The following is a 24,990-nucleotide window of genomic DNA, read 5'->3' as shown; positions in this document are numbered from 1 at the left end:
CATATCAGATTCCCCGCCTCTGTTTCCCCGCCTCTGATTCCCCGCCTCTCTTTTCCCATATCTGATTCCCCGCCTCTGATTCCCCAACTCTGATTCCCCGCCTCTGATTACCCATATCTGATTCCCCGCCTCTGATTCGCTGCCTCTGATTCCCCATCTCTGATTCCGCACATCTGATTCCCTGCCTCTGAATCCCCGTTTCTGATACCCAGCCTCTGATACCCCTCCCCGATTCGCACCTCTGATTCCCCATATCTGATTTCCCGCCTCTCTTTCCGCGCCTCTGATTCCCCGCCTCTGATTCCCCATATCTGATTCCCCTCCTCTGATTCCCAAACTCTGATTCCCCGCCTCTGATACCCCAGCTCTGATTCCCCGCCTCTGATTCCCCAACTCTGATTCACCGCCTCTGATTCCTCACCTCTGATTCCCCGTATCTGATTCCCCACCTATGTTTTTCCGCCTCTGATTCCCCGCCTCTGATTCCCCATCTCTGATTCCTGGACTCTGATTCCCCACCTCTGATTCCCCATCACTGATTCCGCACATCCGAAACCCTGCCTCTGATTCCCCGCCTCTGATTCCCTGCCTCTGATTCCCAACCTCTGATTCCCCACCTCTGAGTCCCCATATCTGATTCCCCGCCTCTCTTTCCCCGCCTCTGATTCCCTGCCTCTGATTCCCCGCCTCTGATTCCCCATCTCTGATTCCCCGCCTCTGAATCCCCGTGTCTGATACCCAGCCTCTGATACCCCGCCCCTGATTCCCCACCTCTGATTCCCCATATCTGATACCCCGCCTCTGTTTCTGCGCCTCTGATTCCCCGCCTCTGATTCCCCGCCTCTGTTTCCCCATATTTGATTCCCCGCCTCTGATTCCCCAACTCTGATTCCCCGCCTCTGATTCCCCAGCTCTGATTCCCCGTGTTTGATTCCCCGCCTCTGATACCCCATCTCTGATTCCCGGCCTCTCATTCCCGGCCTCTGATTCCCGGCCTCTGATTCCCCGCCTCTGGTTCCCCGCCTCTGATTCGCTGCCTCTGATTCCTCATCTCTGATTCCGCACATCTGATTCCCTGCCTCTGATTCCCAGCCTCTGACTCCCCGCCTCTGATTCCCTGCCTCTGTTTCCCCGCCTCTGTTTCCCCATATCTGATTCCCCGCCTCTGATTCCCCAACTCTGATTCCCCGCCTCTGATTCCCCAGCTCTGATTCCCCGTGTTTGATTCCCCGCCTCTGATTCCCCATCTCTGATTCCCGGCCTCTGATTCCCTGCCTCTGATTCCCGGCCTCTCATTCCCGGCCTCTGATTCCCCGCCTCTGATTCCCCATTTCAGATTCACCGCCTTTCATTCGCCACCTCTGATTCCCCATATCAGATTCCCCGCCTCTCTTTCCGCGCCTCTGATTCCCCGCCTCTGATTCCCCAACTCTGATTCCCCGCCTCTGATTCACCAGCTCTGTTTCCCCACCTCTGATTCCCCGCCTCTGTTTCCCCATATCTAATTCCCCGCCTCTGATTCCCAAACTCTGATTCCACGCCTGATTCCCCAGCTCTGATTCCCAGCCTCTGATTCCCCACATCTGACTACCTGCCTCTGATTCCCTGCCTCCGATTCCCTGCCTCTGATTCCCAACATCTGATTCCCCACCTCTGAATCCCCATATCTGATTCCCTGCCTCTGATTCCCCGCCTCTGATTCCCTGCCTCTGATTCACCGCCACTGATTCCCCAGCTCTGATTCCCCGCCTCTGAATCCCCAACTCTGATTCCCTGCCTCTGATTCCCCAGCTCTGATTCCCCGCCTCTGATTCCCCAGCTCTGATTCCCCGCCTCTGATTCCCCAGCTCTGATTCCCTGCCTTTGATTTCCCACCTGTGATTCCCCATCTCTGATTCACAACCTCTGATTCCCCACCTCTGATTCCCCAACTCTGATTCCCTGTGTTTGATTCCCTGCCTCTGATTCCCCGCCTCTGATTCCCCATCTCAGATTCACCGCCTTTCATTCGCCACCTCTGATTCCACATATCAGATTCCCCACCTCTGTTTCCCCGCCTCTGATTCCCCGCCTCTGTTTCCCCATATCTGATTCCCCACCTCTGATTCCCCATATCTGATTCCCCGCCTCTCTTTCCGCGCCTCTGATTCCCCACCTCTGCTTCCCCATATCTGATTCCCCGCCTCTGATTCCCCAACTCTGATTCCCCGCCTCTGAATCCCCAGCTCTGTTTCCCCACCTCTGATTCCCCGCCTCTGTTTCCCCATATCTGATTCCCCGCCTCTGATTCCCAAACTCTGATTCCCCGACTCTGATTCCCCAGCTCTGATTCCCCGACTCTGATTCCCTGCCTCTGATTCCCTGCCTCCGATTCCCTGCCTCTGATTCCCAACCTCTGATTCCCCACCTCTGAATCCCCATATCTGATTCCCTGCCTCTGATTCCCCGCCTCTGATTCCCTGCCTCTGATTCCCCGCCTCTGATTCCCCAGCTCTGATTCCCCGCCTCTGAATCCCCAACTCTGATTCCCTGCCTCTGATTCCCGAGCTCTGATTCCCCGCCTCTGATTCCCCAGCTCTGATTCCCTGCCTCTGATTTCCCGCCTGTGATTCCCCATCTCTGATTCACAACCTCTGATTCCCCACCTCTGATTCCCCATATCTGATTCCCCGCCTCTGTTTGCCCGCCTCTAATTCCCCGCCTCTGTTTCCCCATATCTGATTCCCCGCCTCTGAATCCCCGCCTCTGGTTCCCCGCCTCTGATTCGCTGCCTCTGATTCCCCATCTCTGATTCCGCACATCTGATTCCCTGCCTCTGATTCCCCGCCTCTGACTCCCCGCCTCTGATTCCCTGCCTCTGTTTCCCAACCTCTGATTCCCCACCTCTGATTCCCCATATCTGATTCCCCACCTCTGTTTCCCTGCCTCTGATTCCCCGCCTCTGTTTCCTAATATCTGATTCCTCGCCTCTGATTCCCCAACTCTGATTCCCCGCCTCTGATTCCCCAGCTCTGATACCCCACCTCTGATTCCCCGTGTTTGATTCCCTGCCTCTGATTCCCCGCCTCTGATTCCCCATCTCTGATTCACCGCCTTTCATTCGCCACCTCTGATTCCCCATATAGAATTCCCCGCCTCTGTTTCCCCGCCTCTGATTCCCCGCCTCTCTTTCCCCATATCTGATTCCCCGCCTCTGATTCCACAACTCTGATTCCCCGCCTCTGATTACCCAGCTCTGATTCCCCGCCTCTGATTGCCCGCGTCTGATTCCCTGCCTCTTATTCCCCGCCTCTGATTCCCCATCTCTGATTCCCCGCCTCTGAATCCCCGTGTCTGATACCCAGCCTCTGATTCCCTGCCTCTGTTTCCCAACCTCTGATTCCCCACCTCTGATTCCCTATATCTGATTTCCCGCCTCTGTTTCCCCATATCTGATTCCCCGCCTCTGATTCCCAAACTCTGATTCCCCGACTCTGATTCCCCAGCTCTGATTCCCCGCCTCTGATTCCCTGCCTCTGATTCCCTGCCTCCGATTCCCTGCCTCTGATTCCCAACCTCTGATTCCCCACCTCTGAATCCCCATATCTGATTCCCTGCCTCTGATTCCCCGCCTCTGATTCCCTGCCTCTGATTCCCCGCCTCTGATTCCCCAGCTCTGATTCCCCGCCTCTGAATCCCCAACTCTGATTCCCTGCCTCTGATTCCCGAGCTCTGATTCCCCGCCTCTGATTCCCCAGCTCTGATTCCCTGCCTCTGATTTCCCGCCTGTGATTCCCCATCTCTGATTCACAACCTCTGATTCCCCACCTCTGAATCCCCATATCTGATTCCCCGCCTCTGTTTGCCCGCCTCTAATTCCCCGCCTCTGTTTCCCCATATCTGATTCCCCGCCTCTGAATCCCCGCCTCTGGTTCCCCGCCTCTGATTCGCTGCCTCTGATTCCCCATCTCTGATTCCGCACATCTGATTCCCTGCCTCTGATTCCCCGCCTCTGACTCCCCGCCTCTGATTCCCTGCCTCTGTTTCCCAACCTCTGATTCCCCACCTCTGATTCCCCATATCTGATTCCCCACCTCTGTTTCCCTGCCTCTGATTCCCCGCCTCTGTTTTCTAATATCTGATTCCTCGCCTCTGATTCCCCAACTCTGATTCCCCGCCTCTGATTCCCCAGCTCTGATACCCCACCTCTGATTCCCCGTGTTTGATTCCCTGCCTCTGATTCCCCGCCTCTGATTCCCCATCTCTGATTCACCGCCTTTCATTCGCCACCTCTGATTCCCCATATAGAATTCCCCGCCTCTGTTTCCCCGCCTCTGATTCCCCGCCTCTCTTTCCCCATATCTGATTCCCCGCCTCTGATTCCCCAACTCTGATTCCCCGCCTCTGATTACCCAGCTCTGATTCCCCGCCTCTGATTGCCCGCGTCTGATTCCCTGCCTCTTATTCCCCGCCTCTGATTCCCCATCTCTGATTCCCTGCCTCTGATTCCCCGCCTCTGACTCCCCGCCTCTGATTCCCTGCCTCTGTTTCCCAACCTCTGATTCCCCACCTCTGATTCCCTATATCTGATTTCCCGCCTCTCTTTCCGCGCCTCTGATTCCCCGCCTCTGATTCCCCATATCTGATTCCCCGCCTCTGATTCCCAAACTCTGATTCCCCACCTCTGATTCCCCAGCTCTGATTCCCTGCCTCTGATTCCCCACATCTGATTCCCTGCCTCTGAATCCCCATATCTGATTGCCTGCCTCTGATTCCCTGCCTCTGATTCCCCGCCTCTGATTCCCCGCTTCTGATTCCCCAGCTCTGATTCCCCGCATCTGAATCCCCAACTCTGATTCCCTGCCTCTGATTCCCCAGCTCTGATTCCCCTCCTCTGATTCCCCAGCTCTGATTCCCTGCCTCTGATTTCCCGCCTGTGATTCACCATCTCTGATTCACAACCTCTGATTCCCCACCTCTGATTCACCACATCTGATTCCCCGCCTCTGATTCCCCAACTCTGATTCCCCGCCTCTGATTCCCCAGCTCTGATTCCCCGCCTCTGATTCCAGGTGTCCGATTCCCTGCCTCTGATTCACCGCCTCTGATTCCCCATCTCTGATTCCCCGCCTCTGATTCCCCGTGTCTGATTCCCTGCCTCTGATGCCCCGCCTCTGATTCCCACCTCTGATTCCCTGCCACTGATTCCCCGCCCCTGATTCCCCACCTCTGATTCCCCATATCTGATTCGCCAACTCTGATTCCCCGCCTCTGATTCCCCAGCTCTGATTCCCCGTGTTTGATTCCCCGCCTCTGATTCCCCATCTCTGATTCCCCGCCTCTGATTCCCCGGCCTCTGATTCCCGGCCTCTCATTCCCGGTCTCTGATTCCCGGCCTCTGATTCCCCGCCTCTGGTTCCCCGCCTCTTTTTCGCTGCATCTGATTCTCCATCTCTGATTCCGCACATCTGATTCCCTGCCTCTGATTCCCCGCCTCTGATTCCCCGCCTCTGATTCCCTGCCTCTGATTCCCCGCCTCTGATTCCCCAGCTCTGATTCCCCGCCTCTGAATCCCCAACTCTGATTCCCTGCCTCTGATTCCCGAGCTCTGATTCCCCGCCTCTGATTCCCCAGCTCTGATTCCCTGCCTCTGATTTCCCGCCTGTGATTCCCCATCTCTGATTCACAACCTCTGATTCCCCACCTCTGAATCCCCATATCTGATTCCCCGCCTCTGTTTGCCCGCCTCTAATTCCCCGCCTCTGTTTCCCCATATCTGATTCCCCGCCTCTGAATCCCCGCCTCTGGTTCCCCGCCTCTGATTCGCTGCCTCTGATTCCCCATCTCTGATTCCGCACATCTGATTCCCTGCCTCTGATTCCCCGCCTCTGACTCCCCGCCTCTGATTCCCTGCCTCTGTTTCCCAACCTCTGATTCCCCACCTCTGATTCCCCATATCTGATTCCCCACCTCTGTTTCCCTGCCTCTGATTCCCCGCCTCTGTTTTCTAATATCTGATTCCTCGCCTCTGATTCCCCAACTCTGATTCCCCGCCTCTGATTCCCCAGCTCTGATACCCCACCTCTGATTCCCCGTGTTTGATTCCCTGCCTCTGATTCCCCGCCTCTGATTCCCCATCTCTGATTCACCGCCTTTCATTCGCCACCTCTGATTCCCCATATAGAATTCCCCGCCTCTGTTTCCCCGCCTCTGATTCCCCGCCTCTCTTTCCCCATATCTGATTCCCCGCCTCTGATTCCCCAACTCTGATTCCCCGCCTCTGATTACCCAGCTCTGATTCCCCGCCTCTGATTGCCCGCGTCTGATTCCCTGCCTCTTATTCCCCGCCTCTGATTCCCCATCTCTGATTCCCTGCCTCTGATTCCCCGCCTCTGACTCCCCGCCTCTGATTCCCTGCCTCTGTTTCCCAACCTCTGATTCCCCACCTCTGATTCCCTATATCTGATTTCCCGCCTCTCTTTCCGCGCCTCTGATTCCCCGCCTCTGATTCCCCATATCTGATTCCCCGCCTCTGATTCCCAAACTCTGATTCCCCGCCTCTGATTCCCCAGCTCTGATTCCCTGCCTCTGATTCCCCACATCTGATTCCCTGCCTCTGAATCCCCATATCTGATTGCCTGCCTCTGATTCCCTGCCTCTGATTCCCCGCCTCTGATTCCCCGCTTCTGATTCCCCAGCTCTGATTCCCCGCCTCTGAATCCCCAACTCTGATTCCCTGCCTCTGATTCCCCAGCTCTGATTCCCCTCCTCTGATTCCCCAGCTCTGATTCCCTGCCTCTGATTTCCCGCCTGTGATTCACCATCTCTGATTCACAACCTCTGATTCCCCACCTCTGATTCACCACATCTGATTCCCCGCCTCTGATTCCCCAACTCTGATTCCCCGCCTCTGATTCCCCAGCTCTGATTCCCCGCCTCTGATTCCAGGTGTCCGATTCCCTGCCTCTGATTCACCGCCTCTGATTCCCCATCTCTGATTCCCCGCCTCTGATTCCCCGTGTCTGATTCCCTGCCTCTGATGCCCCGCCTCTGATTCCCACCTCTGATTCCCTGCCACTGATTCCCCGCCCCTGATTCCCCACCTCTGATTCCCCATATCTGATTCGCCAACTCTGATTCCCCGCCTCTGATTCCCCAGCTCTGATTCCCCGTGTTTGATTCCCCGCCTCTGATTCCCCATCTCTGATTCCCCGCCTCTGATTCCCCGGCCTCTGATTCCCGGCCTCTCATTCCCGGTCTCTGATTCCCGGCCTCTGATTCCCCGCCTCTGGTTCCCCGCCTCTTTTTCGCTGCATCTGATTCTCCATCTCTGATTCCGCACATCTGATTCCCTGCCTCTGATTCCCCGCCTCTGACTCCCCGCCTCTGATTCCCTGCCTCTGTTTCCCAACCTCTGATTCCCCACCTCTGATACCCCATATCTGATTCCCCACCTCTGTTTCCCTGCCTCTGATTCCCCGCCTCTGGTTGCCCATATTTGATTCCCCGCCTCTGATTCCCCAACTCTGATTCCCCGCCTCTGATTCTCCAGCTCTGTTTCCCCACCTCTGATTCCCCGCCTCTGATTCCCAACCTCTGATTTCCCCACCTCTGAATCCCCATATCTGATTCCCTGCCTCTGATTCCCCGCCTCTGATTCCCTGCCTCTGATTCCCCACCTCTCTTTCCCCGCCTCTGATTCCCCGCCTCTGTTTCCCCATATCTGATTCCCCACCTCTGATTCCCCATATCTGATTCCCCGCCTCTCTTTCCGCGCCTCTAATTCCCCGCCTCTGATTCCCAAACTCTGATTCCCCGACTCTGATTCCCCAGCTCTGATTCCCCGCCTCTGATTCCCAACCTCTGATTTCCCCACCTCTGAATCCCCATATCTGATTCCCTGCCTCTGATTCCCCGCCTCTGATTCCCTGCCTCTGATTCCCCGCCTCTGATTCCCCAGCTCTGATTCCCCGCCTCTGAATCCCCAACTCTGATTCCCTGCCTCTGATTCCCCAGCTCTGATTCCCCGCCTCTGATTCCCCAGCTCTGATTCCCTGCCTCTGATTTCCCGCCTGTGATTCCCCATCTCTGATTCACAACCTCTGATTCCCCACCTCTGATTCCCCATATCTGATTCCCCGCCTCTGTTTGCCCGCCTCTAATTCCCCGCCTCTGTTTCCCCATATCTGATTCCCCGCCTCTGAATCCCCGCCTCTGGTTCCCCACCTCTGATTCGCTGCCTCTGATTCCCCATCTCTGATTCCGCACATCTGATTCCCTGCCTCTGATTCCCCGCCTCTGACTCCCCGCCTCTGATTCCCTGCCTCTGTTTCCCAACCTCTGATTCCCCACCTCTGATTCCCCATATCTGATTCCCCACCTCTGTTTCCCTGCCTCTGATTCCCCGCCTCTGTTTCCCAATATCTGATTCCTCGCCTCTGATTCCCCAACTCTTATTCCCCGCCTCTGATTCCCCAGCTCTGATACCCCACCTCTGATTCCCCGTGTTTGATTCCCTGCCTCTGATTCCACGCCTCTGATTCCCCATCTCTGATTCACCGCCTTTCATTCGCCACCTCTGATTACCCATATCAGATTCCCCGCCTCTGTTTCCCCGCCTCTGATTCCCCGCCTCTCTTTCCCCATATCTGATTCTCCGCCTCTGATTCCCCAACTCTGATTCCCCGCCTCTGATTACCCAGCACTGATTCCCCGCCTCTGATTCCCCGCGTCTGATTCCCTGCCTCTGATTCCCCGCCTCTGATTCCCCATCTCTGATTCCCCGCCCCTGAATCCCCGTGTCTGATACCCAGCCTCTGATACCCCTCCCCTGATTCCCCACCTCTGATTCCCATATCTGATTTCCCCCCTCTCTTTCCGCGCCTCTGATTCCCCGCCTCTGATTCCCCATATCTGATTCCCCGCCTCTGATTCCCAAACTCTGATTCCCCGCCTCTGATACCCCAGCTCTGATTCCCTGCCTCTGATTCCCCACATCTGATTCCCTGCCTCTGATTCACCGCCTCTGATTCCCTGCCTCTGATTCCCCGCCTCTGATTCCCCGCTTCTGATTCCCCAGCTCAGATTCCCCGCCTCTGAATCCCCAACTCTGATTCCCTGCCTCTGATTCCCCAGCTCTGATTCGCCTCCTCTGATTCCCCAGCTCTGATTCCCTGCCTCTGATTTCCCGCCTGTGATTCACCATCTCTGATTCACAACCTCTGATTCCCCACCTCTGATTCACCACATCTGATTCCCCGCCTCTGATTCCCCAACTCTGATTCCCCGCCTCTGATTCCCCAGCTCTGATTCCCCGCCTCTGATTCCAGGTGTCCGATTCCCTGCCTCTGATTCACCGCCTCTGATTCCCCATCTCTGATTCCCCGCCTCTGATTCCCCGTGTCTGATTCCCTGCCTCTGATGCCCCGCCTCTGATTCCCACCTCTGATTCCCTGCCACTGATTCCCCGCCCCTGATTCCCCACCTCTGATTCCCCATATCTGATTCGCCAACTCTGATTCCCCGCCTCTGATTCCCCAGCTCTGATTCCCCGTGTTTGATTCCCCGCCTCTGATTCCCCATCTCTGATTCCCCGCCTCTGATTCCCCGGCCTCTGATTCCCGGCCTCTCATTCCCGGCCTCTGATTCCCGGCCTCTGATTCCCCGCCTCTGGTTCCCCGCCTCTTTTTCGCTGCATCTGATTCTCCATCTCTGATTCCGCACATCTGATTCCCTGCCTCTGATTCCCCGCCTCTGACTCCCCGCCTCTGATTCCCTGCCTCTGTTTCCCAACCTCTGATTCCCCACCTCTGATACCCCATATCTGATTCCCCACCTCTGTTTCCCTGCCTCTGATTCCCCGCCTCTGGTTGCCCATATTTGATTCCCCGCCTCTGATTCCCCAACTCTGATTCCCCGCCTCTGATTCTCCAGCTCTGTTTCCCCACCTCTGATTCCCCGCCTCTGATTCCCAACCTCTGATTTCCCCACCTCTGAATCCCCATATCTGATTCCCTGCCTCTGATTCCCCGCCTCTGATTCCCTGCCTCTGATTCCCCACCTCTCTTTCCCGGCCTCTGATTCCCCGCCTCTGTTTCCCCATATCTGATTCCCCACCTCTGATTCCCCATATCTGATTCCCCGCCTCTCTTTCCGCGCCTCTAATTCCCCGCCTCTGATTCCCAAACTCTGATTCCCCGACTCCGATTCCCCAGCTCTGATTCCCCGCCTCTGATTCCCAACCTCTGATTTCCCCACCTCTGAATCCCCATATCTGATTCCCTTCCTCTGATTCCCCGCCTCTGATTCCCTGCCTCTGATTCCCCGCCTCTGATTCCCCAGCTCTGATTCCCCGCCTCTGAATCCCCAACTCTGATTCCCTGCCTCTGATTCCCCAGCTCTGATTCCCCGCCTCTGATTCCCCAGCTCTGATTCCCTGCCTCTGATTTCCCGCCTGTGATTCCCCATCTCTGATTCACAACCTCTGATTCCCCACCTCTGATTCCCCATATCTGATTCCCCGCCTCTGTTTGCCCGCCTCTAATTCCCCGCCTCTGTTTCCCCATATCTGATTCCCCGCCTCTGAATCCCCGCCTCTGGTTCCCCGCCTCTGATTCGCTGCCTCTGATTCCCCATCTCTGATTCCGCACATCTGATTCCCTGCCTCTGATTCCCCGCCTCTGACTCCCCGCCTCTGATTCCCTGCCTCTGTTTCCCAACCTCTGATTCCCCACCTCTGATTCCCCATATCTGATTCCCCACCTCTGTTTCCCTGCCTCTGATTCCCCGCCTCTGTTTCCCAATATCTGATTCCTCGCCTCTGATTCCCCAACTCTTATTCCCCGCCTCTGATTCCCCAGCTCTGATACCCCACCTCTGATTCCCCGTGTTTGATTCCCTGCCTCTGATTCCACGCCTCTGATTCCCCATCTCTGATTCACCGCCTTTCATTCGCCACCTCTGATTACCCATATCAGATTCCCCGCCTCTGTTTCCCCGCCTCTGATTCCCCGCCTCTCTTTCCCCATATCTGATTCTCCGCCTCTGATTCCCCAACTCTGATTCCCCGCCTCTGATTACCCAGCACTGATTCCCCGCCTCTGATTCCCCGCGTCTGATTCCCTGCCTCTGATTCCCCGCCTCTGATTCCCCATCTCTGATTCCCCGCCCCTGAATCCCCGTGTCTGATACCCAGCCTCTGATACCCCTCCCCTGATTCCCCACCTCTGATTCCCATATCTGATTCCCCGCCTCTGATTCCCAAACTCTGATTCCCCGCCTCTGATACCCCAGCTCTGATTCCCTGCCTCTGATTCCCCACATCTGATTCCCTGCCTCTGATTCCCCGCCTCTGATTCCCTGCCTCTGATTCCCCGCCTCTGATTCCCCGCTTCTGATTCCCCAGCTCAGATTCCCCGCCTCTGAATCCCTAACTCTGATTCCCTGCCTCTGATTCCCCAGCTCTGATTCCCCTCCTCTGATTCCCCAGCTCTGATTCCCTGCCTCTGATTTCCCGCCTGTGATTCCCCATCTCTGATTCACAACCTCTGATCCCCCACCTCTGATTCACCACATCTGATTCCCCGCCTCTGATTCGCCAACTCTGATTCCCCGCCTCTGATTCCCCAGCTCTGATTCCCCGCCTCTGATTCCCGGTGTCCGATTCCCTGCCTCTGATTCACATCCTCTGATTCCCCATCTCTGATTCCCCGCCTCTGATTCCCCGTGTCTCATTCCCTGCCTCTGATTCCCCGCCTCTGATTCCCACCTCTGATTCCCTGCCACTGATTCCCCGCCCCTGATTCCCCAACTCTGATTCCCCATATCTGATTCGCCAACTCTGATTCCCCGCCTCTGATTCCCCAGCTCTGATTCCCCGTGTTTGATTCCCCGCCTCTGATTCCCCATCTCTGATTCCCCGCCTCTGATTCCCCGGCCTCTGATTCCCGGCCTCTCATTCCCAACCTCTGTTTCCCACCTCTGATTCCCCATATCTGATTCCCCACCTCTGTTTCCCTGCCTCTGATTCCCCGGCTCTGTTTCCCAATATCTGATTCCCCGCCTCTGATTCCCCAACTCTCATTCCCCGCCTCTGATTCCCCAGCTCTGATACCCCACATCTGATTCCCCGTGTTTGATTCCCTGCCTCTGATTCCCCGCCTCTGATTCCCCATCTCTGATTCACCGCCTTTCATTCGCCACCTCAGATTCCCCATATCAGATTCCCCGCCTCTGTTTCCCCGCCTCTGATTCCCCGCCTCTCTTTTCCCATATCTGATTCCCCGCCTCTGATTCCCCAACTCTGAATCCCCGCCTCTGATTACCCATATCTGATTCCCCGCCTCTGATTCGCTGCCTCTGATTCCCCATCTCTGATTCCGCACATCTGATTCCCTGCCTCTGAATCCCCGTTTCTGATACCCAGCCTCTGATACCCCTCCCCGATTCGCACCTCTGATTCCCCATATCTGATTTCCCGCCTCTCTTTCCGCGCCTCTGATTCCCCGCCTCTGATTCCCCATATCTGATTCCCCTCCTCTGATTCCCAAACTCTGATTCCCCGCCTCTGATACCCCAGCTCAGATTCCCCGCCTCTGATTCCCCAACTCTGATTCACCGCCTCTGATTCCCCACCTCTGATTCCCCGTATCTGATTCCCCACCTATGTTTTTCCGCCTCTGATTCCTCGCCTCTGATTCCCCATCTCTGATTCCTGGACTCTGATTCCCCACCTCTGATTCCCCATCTCTGATTCCGCACATCCGAAACCCTGCCTCTGATTCCCCGCCTCTGATTCCCCGCCTCTGATTCCCTTTCTCTGATTCCCAACCTCTGATTCCCCACCTCTGAGTCCCCATATCTGATTCCCCGCCTCTCTTTCCCCGCCTCTGATTCCCCGCCTCTGATTCCCAGGCTCTGATTCCCCGCCTCTGATTCCCCGCGTCTGATTCCCTGCCTCTGATTCCCCGCCTCTGATTCCCCATCTCCGATTCCCCGCCTCTGAATCCCCGTGTCTGATACCCAGCCTCTGATACCCCGCCCCTGATTCCCCACCTCTGATTCCCCATATCTGATACCCCGCCTCTGTTTCTGCGCCTCTGATTCCCCGCCTCTGATTCCCCGCCTCTGTTTCCCCATATTTGATTCCCCGCCTCTGATTCCCCAACTCTGATTCCCCGCCTCTGATTCCCCAGCTCTGATTCCCCGTGTTTGATTCCCCGCCTCTGATACCCCATCTCTGATTCCCGGCCTCTGATTCCCGGCCTCTCATTCCCGGCCTCTGATTCCCGGCCTCTGATTCCCCGCCTCTGGTTCCCCGCCTCTGATTCGCTGCCTCTGATTCCTCATCTCTGATTCCGCACATCTGATTCCCTGCCTCTGATTCCCAGCCTCTGACTCCCCGCCTCTGATTCCCTGCCTCTGTTTCCCCGCCTCTGTTTCCCCATATCTGATTCCCCGCCTCTGATTCCCCAACTCTGATTCCCCGCCTCTGATTCCCCAGCTCTGATTCCCCGTGTTTGATTCCCCGCCTCTGATTCCCCATCTCTGATTCCCGGCCTCTGATTCCCTGCCTCTGATTCCCGGCCTCTCATTCCCGGCCTCTGATTCCCCGACTCTGATTCCCCAGCTCTGATTCCCCGCCTCTGATTCCCCACATCTGATTCCCTGCCTCTGATTCCCTGCCTCCGATTCCCTGCCTCTGATTCCCCATCTCTGATTCCCCGCCTCTGAATCCCCGTGTCTGATACCCAGCCTCTGATACCCCTCCCCTGATTCCCCACCTCTGATTCCCCATATCTGATTTCCCGCCTCTCTTTCCGCGCCTCTGATTCCCCGCCTCTGATTCCCCATATCTGATTCCCCGCCTCTGATTCCCAAACTCTGATTCCCCGCCTCTGATTCCCCAGCTCTGATTCCCTGCCTCTGATTCCCCACATCTGATTCCCTGCCTCTGTTTGCCCGCCTCTAATTCCCCGCCTCTGTTTCCCCATATCTGATTCCCCGCCTCTGAATCCCCGCCTCTGGTTCCCCGCCTCTGATTCGCTGCCTCTGATTCCCCATCTCTGATTCCACACATCTGATCCCCTGCCTCTGATTCCCCGCCTCTGACTCCCCGCCTCTGATTCCCTGCCTCTGTTTCCCAACCTCTGATTCCCCACCTCTGATTCCCCATATCTGATTCCCCACCTCTGTTTCCCTGCCTCTGATTCCCCGCCTCTGTTTCCCAATATCTGATTCCTCGCCTCTGATTCCCCATATCTGATTCCCCGCCTCTGATTCCCCACCTCTGATACCCCACCTCTGATTCCTGGACTCTGATTCCCCGCCTCTGATTCCCCTCATCTGATTCCCTGCCTCTGATTCCCCGCCTCTGATTCCCCATCTCTGATTCCCCGCCTCTGAATCCCCGTGTCTGATACCCAGCCTCTGATACCCCGCCCCTGATTCCCCACCTCTGATTCCCCATATCTGATTCCCCGCCTCTCTTTCCGCGCCTCTGATTCCCCGCCTCTGATTCCCCAACTCTGATTCCCCGCCTCTGATTCACCAGCTCTGTTTCCCCACCTCTGATTCCCCGCCTCGGTTTCCCCATATCTAATTCCCCGCCTCTGATTCCCAAACTCTGATTCCACGCCTGATTCCCCAGCTCTGATTCCCAGCCTCTGATTCCCCACCTCTGTTTCCCTGCCTCTGATTCCCCGCCTCTGTTTCCTAATATCTGATTCCTCGCCTCTGATTCCCCAACTCTGATTCCCCGCCTCTGATTCCCCAGCTCTGATACCCCACCTCTGATTCCCCGTGTTTGATTCCCTGCCTCTGATTCCCCGCCTCTGATTCCCCATCTCTGATTCACCGCCTTTCATTCGCCACCTCTGATTCCCCATATAGAATTCCCCGCCTCTGTTTCCCCGCCTCTGATTCCCCGCCTCTCTTTCCCCATATCTGATTCCCCGCCTCTGATTCCCCAACTCTGATTCCCCGCCTCTGATTACCCAGCTCTGATTCCCCGCCTCTGATTGCCCGCGTCTGATTCCCTGCCTCTTATTCCCCGCCTCTGATTCCCCATCTCTGATTCCCCGCCTCTGAATCCCCGTGTCTGATACCCAGCCTCTGATACCCCTCCCCTGATTCCCCACCTCTGATTCCCTATATCTGATTTCCCGCCTCTCTTTCCGCGCCTCTGATTCCCCGCCTCTGATTCCCCATATCTGATTCCCCGCCTCTGATTCCCAAACTCTGATTCCCCGCCTCTGATTCCCCAGCTCTGATTCCCTGCCTCTGATTCCCCACATCTGATTCCCTGCCTCTGAATCCCCATATCTGATTGCCTGCCTCTGATTCCCTGCCTCTGATTCCCCGCCTCTGATTCCCCGCTTCTGATTCCCCAGCTCTGATTCCCCGCCTCTGAATCCCCAACTCTGATTCCCTGCCTCTGATTCCCCAGCTCTGATTCCCCTCCTCTGATTCCCCAGCTCTGATTCCCTGCCTCTGATTTCCCGCCTGTGATTCACCATCTCTGATTCACAACCTCTGATTCCCCACCTCTGATTCACCACATCTGATTCCCCGCCTCTGATTCCCCAACTCTGATTCCCCGCCTCTGATTCCCCAGCTCTGATTCCCCGCCTCTGATTCCAGGTGTCCGATTCCCTGCCTCTGATTCACCGCCTCTGATTCCCCATCTCTGATTCCCCGCCTCTGATTCCCCGTGTCTGATTCCCTGCCTCTGATGCCCCGCCTCTGATTCCCACCTCTGATTCCCTGCCACTGATTCCCCGCCCCTGATTCCCCACCTCTGATTCCCCATATCTGATTCGCCAACTCTGATTCCCCGCCTCTGATTCCCCAGCTCTGATTCCCCGTGTTTGATTCCCCGCCTCTGATTCCCCATCTCTGATTCCCCGCCTCTGATTCCCCGGCCTCTGATTCCCGGCCTCTCATTCCCGGCCTCTGATTCCCGGCCTCTGATTCCTCGCCTCTGGTTCTGTAATGAAGGGTTAAAACCATGTGCTCAGATGCTTCCTTGCTTGTTTAAAACTAACAACACTGGGGCCACATTCAGGTCACCTTACTTTCAGGATTAGCAGATGTAATTAAACTCAGCCATGGGGAGTTATCTGAAGATACACTTTGAAATGGAATTCCACCGTGAGGCCCAGGGAAAGCAGTTGTCAAATACGACACTCTGAAATTGACGTATTGGTCACAACCTGTCTTGCTCAAGAAGTTTTAATGAGTCCTTGTATCCACGAGATAAACCAGGATATCATAGCATCCTGGATCCATAATAATCAATCTTTTTTATAATAATCAATCTTTTTTAATTGTAGAATAGTATGCTCAGCTTTGATTTTGACTGACAAATGTTAGAGGGAGTGGGTGCATGATTAATCGTTCTCTCCTAAACGCAGGATGGCACGATATTGCTAAAGCCTTAGAAGTTTCAATAAGTCTTTGTATCTACGAGATAAACCAGGATATTATAGCATCCTGCTCCATAATAATTAATCTTTTTTAATTGTAGAATAGTATGCTCAGCTTTGATTTTGACTGACAAATGTTAGAGGGAGTGGGTGCATGATTAATCGTTTTTGGGGTATAAAAGTCTGTGGTCCTGCTGCTGAAATTTTTAGACTCTCCGAGGGATAGGAACATCCCTTATCAAGAAGGAAGAACAGCTAGAGTCCGAGCAACGTCCCAGTCGGGGGAGGTGAAGGAGCTGCTACCGGCGCCCCGGCAGCCTACTACAAGTGTGCCGTCATTGCCTCGCTTCGGCAGTTGGGACCAGTCCAGGCGTTGTTAAGTATGATTAGGCAGGCTTGCATATTGTAGTTTGAAACCTGCTTTATATTTGTAATAAACATTTGTGTAGACTGAACTGCTCTCGGTGTGTGTCTCTATTTTCTTTCGGTAGCTCAAACACTGTGACCAATCTAAAACGAACAAAGTGAAAGGTACAAGTTTACCCAAGACAATTGGCGCTGCGAGCAGGATTGGTCTCAAGATGTTTCGCCGAAAGAAAGAGGTGAGCCCTGAGCAGTTTTTGATTCCGGGATGGACTTCCAAAGATGATGGGTTTGGCATGCTGGCTAATACCCTGTCTTTGTTGGGACCACCCATCAGTTGGGATGAAAGGTTAGAACCCTTAAGTGTGCCTCTGGGAGAGCGGGTTGCCACTCTCCTCCGAGAAAGTAAATTTCCAAAAAAACGGGGGACGCTGACAGACGGTTTTTGGCTGCTGGCCACAGCCTTACGCCGCTCCGTTCAGCGTGAAGTTGAATTAGTTCAGCAGCAGGTAAAGTCTGAGCATAAGAGAAAACAACTAGAGGAGGAAGTAGAGACTCTGCGACAGCGCTGCTCGATGATGAGCGAAATTGTTAGCACCAGTCAGGATCGAGCCAAAGAATGGGAGGATAAGCATGTTCAAACAATTTGCCGTAATATTAAACTCCGGCAACAGCTCTGTGCGAATAAGGAAAAGCAAGGGGTAGAACCTGATCCACACCGTATTCGTGCCATGATAAGGAATGGCAATGATCCTGATGTAATTGATGATTGGGACGGGAATATCTGGTATGATGATAATGGTAATAATGCAGATACCCTCCGGCATGTGCCTGGCATACTCCCCTCTCCCTCCGCTGTTCAAGCCCGCCCCGTAAGGCAGCGGACTGTCCAAGCAGATGAAGGCGAGAGGGGGGATGATGTAAGTGTAGAAACTGAAGGGACCGGTGCTCCGATCTCCCAAGCGGACCAAGGGGAAGGCTCCCAAACCCCTGCTTATGCTAGGTGGGCTCCCCCCTCAACGGGATGGTCTCAGCAGCCTCCCATGTGCCAGAGTGGTAACAGGGGTCGGGAGCAGTCAACAACAATACGTGACTTTACTATAAAAGAGCTGGCCGCCATTGGAGATCGTTTTAGGCAAAAGACAGGAGAAACTTTGTCGGCCTGGCTTCTGCGGGTTTGGGAGCAAGGGGGAAGTAGCATATATCTGACCCCTGAGGAATTGTTGGGGTTAGGATCATTAACTACTGATATTCGAGTCACTGCCGAATTACGTGGCAGAAGGAGAGATGTAGACTATTTACTTGTTACTCTAGGAGAAGCCCTGTTACGGGTGTATCCGTCACCAGTAGATTGGGATCTGCATTTGCAGAACCATTGGGGCACACCAGAGGAGGGTATAGCAGTGATTCGCCAACAGGCCGTGGCCTCTGCTCTGTATGCGGGGCGCCTGAGGCTGTGGATGCATGGGGGGAGCCCTGATGAAGAATTATTCACAGCTGGAATGCATACCCGATTGGTTCGTTCAGCCCAACCTACTATACGGGGACTGGTCCTGTCTGTAACTAGTCCGCTAATTGGGCACCTCGTATCTGAGGCGGTGCACGCCCTATCTGGACTCCAAGAACTGGAGTTGGGAGGTAAAATCCACTCACGTACAACCCAGGTTAAAGCAGACAGACAGGATGAAAGGAGAGGGGCTGCTGTTAATAATGGACTGACCAGAAAAGAGCTTTTTCTAACTTTGTTAAAGTTAGGCGTACCTAAAAGTGATATTGATGGGAAACCTACTGCAGTCTTGTATGCCCTTTATAAGAGGAAGGCAGGGGAACATCATCCCCAGATGCTGGGTCCTCCCGGCCCAGCTGTGCCTTCTGCTCCCACTGCTGCTTCTGTTGAGTCGGCTTCTCCTGCCCCAGTTACCCGTGATGAGGTACAACAATGGGTTAAACAGGCTCTTAAGGATAACAATAGCATGTGGTCCTGGAAACCCCCGAACCCTTCTGAAGCCTGAAGGTGTGGGCAGGATTCCCGTGTCTATTCCATCGAGACACGGCGCACACACGGGGATCCGCGGCCCTACATACCATTAACAATTCACTGGGGTGGGGGTAATGATCGACAATACTTGGCTTTGGTTGACACCGGTGCAGAGCACTCGGTGATTCCTGGTAACCCTGACCTCTGGAATGGACCCACATTTCGAATAGAAGGAATGGGAGGGGCAATCACCCTGGCAAAGGAAATAAAAGTCCGTGCCACGGTGGGTGATGGCCCTTCCCCCATATGGTTACATGCGTTGGTAGCTGCCACTGACGAGTGTATTCTGGGTATTAATATGTTGACCAGTACAGCCCTTAATACTAGCCAAGGGGGGTTTGCATTCGGAATTCGGACTATTACAAAAAGATTAGTGGTGGGTCAAGCCAAGTGGGATCCCGTGGTGGTGCCACCCCCCTCAAAACCTGTATGCATTCCGCAATATCGCCTCCCTGGAGGGCAGGAGGAGATTACCGCCACCATTGATGCTTTGAAAGAAGAAGGGGTAGTGAGGCCTGCAACGTCGCCCTTCAATAGCCCTGTTTGGCCTGTCCAGAAGCCGGACGGCTCCTGGAGAATGACGGTTGATTATCGTTTTTTAAATAAACATGCCCCACCACTTGCTTCGGCAGTGCCGGACATTGTTACCCTTATTGAAAACATTGCTACTGGGAACTCAGGAACATGGTATGCTGTCATTGATCTCGCTAACGCCTTCTTCAGTATTCTTATAGACGAAGTCTCACAGGATCAGTTCGCCTTTACCTGGAAGGGGCGCCAGTATACCTTCACCCGCCTCCCTCAGGGCTACGTACACTCTCCCACTATTTGCCACGGCCTAATTGCTCGTGATTTGGAGGCAGTACCAGTGCCGCCCTCCCTCTCGATCCACCACTATATTGATGATGTGATGATCCAAGGCGCCTCAGAAGAGATGGTACGAGAAGGTATGGAGAATGTCCAAGGTGCCCTGATGCAGAGGGGGTGGGCCATTAACCCTACCAAGATACAGGGCCCGTCCCAGACGGTTATTTTCCTTGGTATTCAGTGGCATGCTGGAGAACAGGTGATTCCTGATAAGGTTCGCAATAAGATCGCAGTCCTAGCCAGGCCTACGAATAAAAAGGAGACCCAGCGTTTCCTGGGGTTATTGGGATACTGGCGACGTCATATTCCACACTTGGTATTGCTTTTACGCCCCCTGTATAAGGTTACCCGAAAGAAAACAGACTTTGTATGGGGTGACGATCAGGAGAGGGCATTCCAGTCCGCCAAGCAGGCTATTCTTCAGGCCCTGCCCATCTCCCCCCGCATCCCAAATACCCCCTCTGAGCTACAGGTCTCCGTCACTGATCGGGTGGCATCCTGGAGCCTCTGGCAGAAACAAGAGGGTCGCCGAGTCCCGCTGGGATTCTGGTCACGAACTATGCCCGAGGCTGCCACTCGTTATTCTGCTTTTGAACAACAGCTACTAGCCTGTTACTGGGCCCTGCTGGAAACGGAAAGAATGACGGGCGATGCAGGTATTCAGTTGCGACCTGTGCTCCCCATAATGAACTGGGTCCTGGCTAATGATGCTAATTTAAAGATTGGACGGGCTCAGCAGTCTTCTATTGTTAAATGGAAATGGTACATTCAGAGTCGCGCCACCAGTGGGCCTGAAGGGGTGAGCCACATACACGAACAGGTGGCTGAACTTCCGTCTCTTCGTGAGGACATTGAACCCGCCCTGCCCCCTCCTTTACCCCCTTCACCAGTCCAATGGGGTAAACCATATGATTCACTCACTCCAGCTGAACAAGAGGATGCCTGGTTTACTGATGGTAGCAGCCGGTGGGTGCAAGGAAAGCAGAAGTGGAAGGCAGTAGCATACCACCCCAAGTCAGGAACTCACTTATCGGAGGAAGGGGATGGTGGCTCTAGCCAGTATGCCGAGTTGAAGGCGGTCACCCTACCACTAGACCCCCATGACCACCCTCTCCGCCTGTATACCGATTCCTGGGCTGTGGCCAATGGACTTGTGGTATGGATGTCTGATTGGCAGCAGAATGACTGGCTGATACATGACCGTCCTGTATGGGGCAAACAACTGTGGCAGCTGTTGTGGGATGCCTCCCACCATCGGGAGATAACTGTATACCACGTTGACGCCCATACTACTGCGATGACAAACATGGCCCAACATAATGCGGTGGCAGATCAGCTTGCCACGATCAGTCGCACCGATACTGTTCCCCTGGCTCGATGGGCGCATGAACAGAGTGGCCACCTGGGGGAGAAGGGATCAGCTATGTGGGCCCGTACCCATGCCTTACCCGTCCATCAGGATGATGTCCGCGAGGTCGTACGTACATGCCCAGCCTGCCAGCTAGCAAAGTCCCGCACCGTTCCTCCTGGTCCGCATGGCCGAATAAGTAGGGGAGCTCGCTCTGCTGCCGTCTGGCAAATTGACTATATAGGTCCCCTGCCAGAATGTATGGGTAAGCGTTACGTCCTGGTAATGGTTGACACCTTTTCGGGCTTGGTCTTTACTTTTCCCACCAAGACAGCTGACCAAGCTAGCACTATTCAAGGATTAAACCATCTACTTTCTCGTTATGATGTACCAGAGGAAATTCAGTCTGATAATGGTTCCCACTTCTCCGGGAAGACAATCTGTGATTGGGCAAATGACAACGATATCCTATGGGTTCATCATATTCCTTATTACCCACAGGCTGCAGGTTTAGTTGAACGGATGAACGGCTTATTGAAGGAACAAATTCGTTTGTTAACACCACAGGGAACTCTGAAGGGGTGGTACCATGTGCTGCAGCAGGCAGTCGACAATTTGAATCATCGCCCTTTAAAGGGAGGTACACCTTTCCATCGGCTTCTTCACGCTTCTGAACTACAGCCTATTCCAGAGGAACGGTCAGTGCCTCCTTCCCCCACCCCCGAACAAGAGAACGTCGGACAAAAAGTATGGGTGGCACCACCAGTTAGTGGCCCTCCCGTAAAAGGGGAAATAGTGACACCGGCCCAGGGTAACACTCGGTGGGTTGCTATTGCGGGACAGGATGACTTGATGTGTTTAAATACTGAACGCTTACGGCGTCGTGAGTGACTTGTGTCAGAATTCTTTGTTCCAGGTTCTCTGTCCTGTGTTCTTGTTGATCTGGCTTAACAGCTGCTTTGGTGCCAGTAATTGGATTTGCAATGTGGAAGACGTTCCCAAGGAATTGCCTGTGGGGGACACGGCCCAATGCGTTACACCAAAGAAGTCCTCGGTCACCCGCCTCAAGTGCAGCTTGTATAAATATGTTATTGCCGATCACGGTTCCTTTGTTTTGTTTGTGGATGGACCGACTGATGGAATCGCCCCCTACTTCTGTGATGATCGTGCATGTATCCACTTTGCATCGTGTAATGCCTCTGCACCGTCTGTAACTAAATGGTGGGCAGATTCCGGGTCCGTGAAGGATTGGTGGCCTTCATCATCAAACATTCCTCCAAATTTATCCGACAATTCCTTTCTTCATGTTTCCTATGCGTACGCTCACCGATTGAATGTTTCTGATTGTTGGGTTTGTACCATAGGCCCTTTGCACTCCGGTTCAGGTATTCCCATGATCCCCATCCCTTTCACCCGGAAGGAGGTTGCTGCATGGAAATATTTTGATCCCTCCACAAGCCGGGTTGAAATTGATAAAACTGAGACTGCGCCTGAGGAGGCCCAGTTTTTTAATATACGTGACATTCTGGGTATTTTTCAAGGATGGCATATTCCGACCCCTCCTTATAATATGGTACCCCCCCATTTTACCGTTTCTCAACATGTGAAGGGTTCTGTCTGCTTCTGTAAGTTCCCTAACAGGTCTGCTGATGCTTTGGGATACAGCGATTGTCCAGCATATTCCTCTTTTATTTCCAAGCACCCGATGAATGGAACATATTGGGTGTGTGGGTCCCGCGCCTACGCATGGTTACCCCTTACCTGGGGTGGTTGCTGCTACCTGGCATATGCTGTGCCCTACATGCATCATATTTCCCGTTTACAGAACCATCCCTCCCTTATGCGTGTGTCCTCTGTCCTGCGGCATAGGCGTGCCCTTTCAGGTGCCGAACTTTTCTTTGGCGCCCTGATCCCAGGTTACGGCGTTGTTCGCCTTTCCCGAGAGGTTCATAAATTATATAATCTAATGAGCTCTATTGCCAATGAGACATCCTTTGCCCTTTCATCTGTCAACCGGGGCCTGGATGACCTTAACCACGAGCTTTCTGCAGTTAGGACAGTGGCTTTACAGAACCGTATGGCCCTGGATTTCCTTTTAGCAAAACAAGGTGGCACATGCGCCGTTGTTGGCTCTGAATGTTGCTCATATGTCCCTGATGTATCCAGTAATGTTTCCAATATTGTTCAGCATGTTTCCAAATCTGTTCGTGAGCTTCAGCGTCTGGGTACTGTGGCCCATATGGACAGTATGAGCTTCGGGTGGAATCCTTTCTCATGGCTGACTGCTACATTTGGGGGAGTGGGCCACACTATCCTCCGCTGGTTGCTCGCATCATTGCTTATCTTTGTAATTGTTGTTGTTTTAATTTCTCTTTTTCGCTCCCTTTGTACTCGAATACTGGTTGGGCCTCGCAAATGACAGATTGTGACCAAGGGGTGGAATGTAATGAAGGGTTAAAACCATGTGCTCAGATGCTTCCTTGCTTGTTTGAAACTAACAACACTGGGGCCACATTCAGGTCACCTTACCTTCAGGATTAGCAGATGTAATTAAACTCAGCCATGGGGAGTTATCTGAAGATACACTTTGAAATGGAATTCCACCGTGAGGCCCAGGGAAAGCAGTTGTCAAATACGACACTCTGAAATTGACGTATTGGTCACAACCTGTCTTGCTCAAGAAGTTTTAATGAGTCCTTGTATCCACGAGATAAACCAGGATATCATAGCATCCTGGATCCATAATAATCAATCTTTTTTATAATAATCAATCTTTTTTAATTGTAGAATAGTATGCTCAGCTTTGATTTTGACTGACAAATGTTAGAGGGAGTGGGTGCATGATTAATCGTTCTCCCCTAAACGCAGGATGGCACGGTATTGCTAAAGCCTTAGAAGTTTCAATAAGTCTTTGTATCTACGAGATAAACCAGGATATTATAGCATCCTGCTCCATAATAATTAATCTTTTTTAATTGTAGAATAGTATGCTCAGCTTTGATTTTGACTGACAAATGTTAGAGGGAGTGGGTGCATGATTAATCGTTTTTGGGGTATAAAAGTCTGTGGTCCTGCTGCTGAAATTTTTAGACTCTCCGAGGGATAGGAACATCCCTTATCAAGAAGGAAGAACAGCTAGAGTCCGAGCAACGTCCCAGTCGGGGGAGGTGAAGGAGCTGCTACCGGCGCCCCGGCAGCCTACTACAAGTGTGCCGTCATTGCCTCGCTTCGGCAGTTGGGACCAGTCCAGGTGTTGTTAAGTATGATTAGGCAGGCTTGCATATTGTAGTTTGAAACCTGCTTTATATTTGTAATAAACATTTGTGTAGACTGAACTGCTCTCGGTGTGTGTCTCTATTTTCTTTCGGTAGCTCAAACACTGTGACCAATCTAAAACGAACAAAGTGAAAGGTACAAGTTTACCCAAGACAGGTTCCCCGCCTCTTTTTCGCTGCATCTGATTCTCCATCTCTGATTCCGCACATCTGATTCCCTGCCTCTGATTCCCCGCCTCTGACTCCCCGCCTCTGATTCCCTGCCTCTGTTTCCCAACCTCTGATTCCCCACCTCTGATACCCCATATCTGATTCCCCACCTCTGTTTCCCTGCCTCTGATTCCCCGCCTCTGGTTGCCCATATTTGATTCCCCGCCTCTGATTCCCCAACTCTGATTCCCCGCCTCTGATTCTCCAGCTCTGATTCCCCGCCTCTTATTCACCGTGTTTGATTCCCTGCCTCTGATTCCCCGCCTCTGATTCCCCATCTCTGATTCACTTCCTTTCATTCGCCACCTCTGATTCCCCATATCAGATTCCCCGCCTCTGTTTCCCCGCCTCTGATTCCCCGCCTCTGTTTCCCCATATCTGATTCCCCGCCTCTGATTCCCCAACTCTGATTCCCCGCCTCTGATTCCTGGACTCTGATTCCCCGCCTCTGATTCCCCGCATCTGATTCCCTGCCTCTGATTCCCC

The sequence above is a fragment of the Narcine bancroftii genome, chromosome 6 (assembly GCF_036971445.1).
Source record: "Narcine bancroftii isolate sNarBan1 chromosome 6, sNarBan1.hap1, whole genome shotgun sequence".
NCBI lineage: Eukaryota > Metazoa > Chordata > Chondrichthyes > Torpediniformes > Narcinidae > Narcine > Narcine bancroftii.
Note: the sequence above shows the minus strand (reverse complement) of the source record.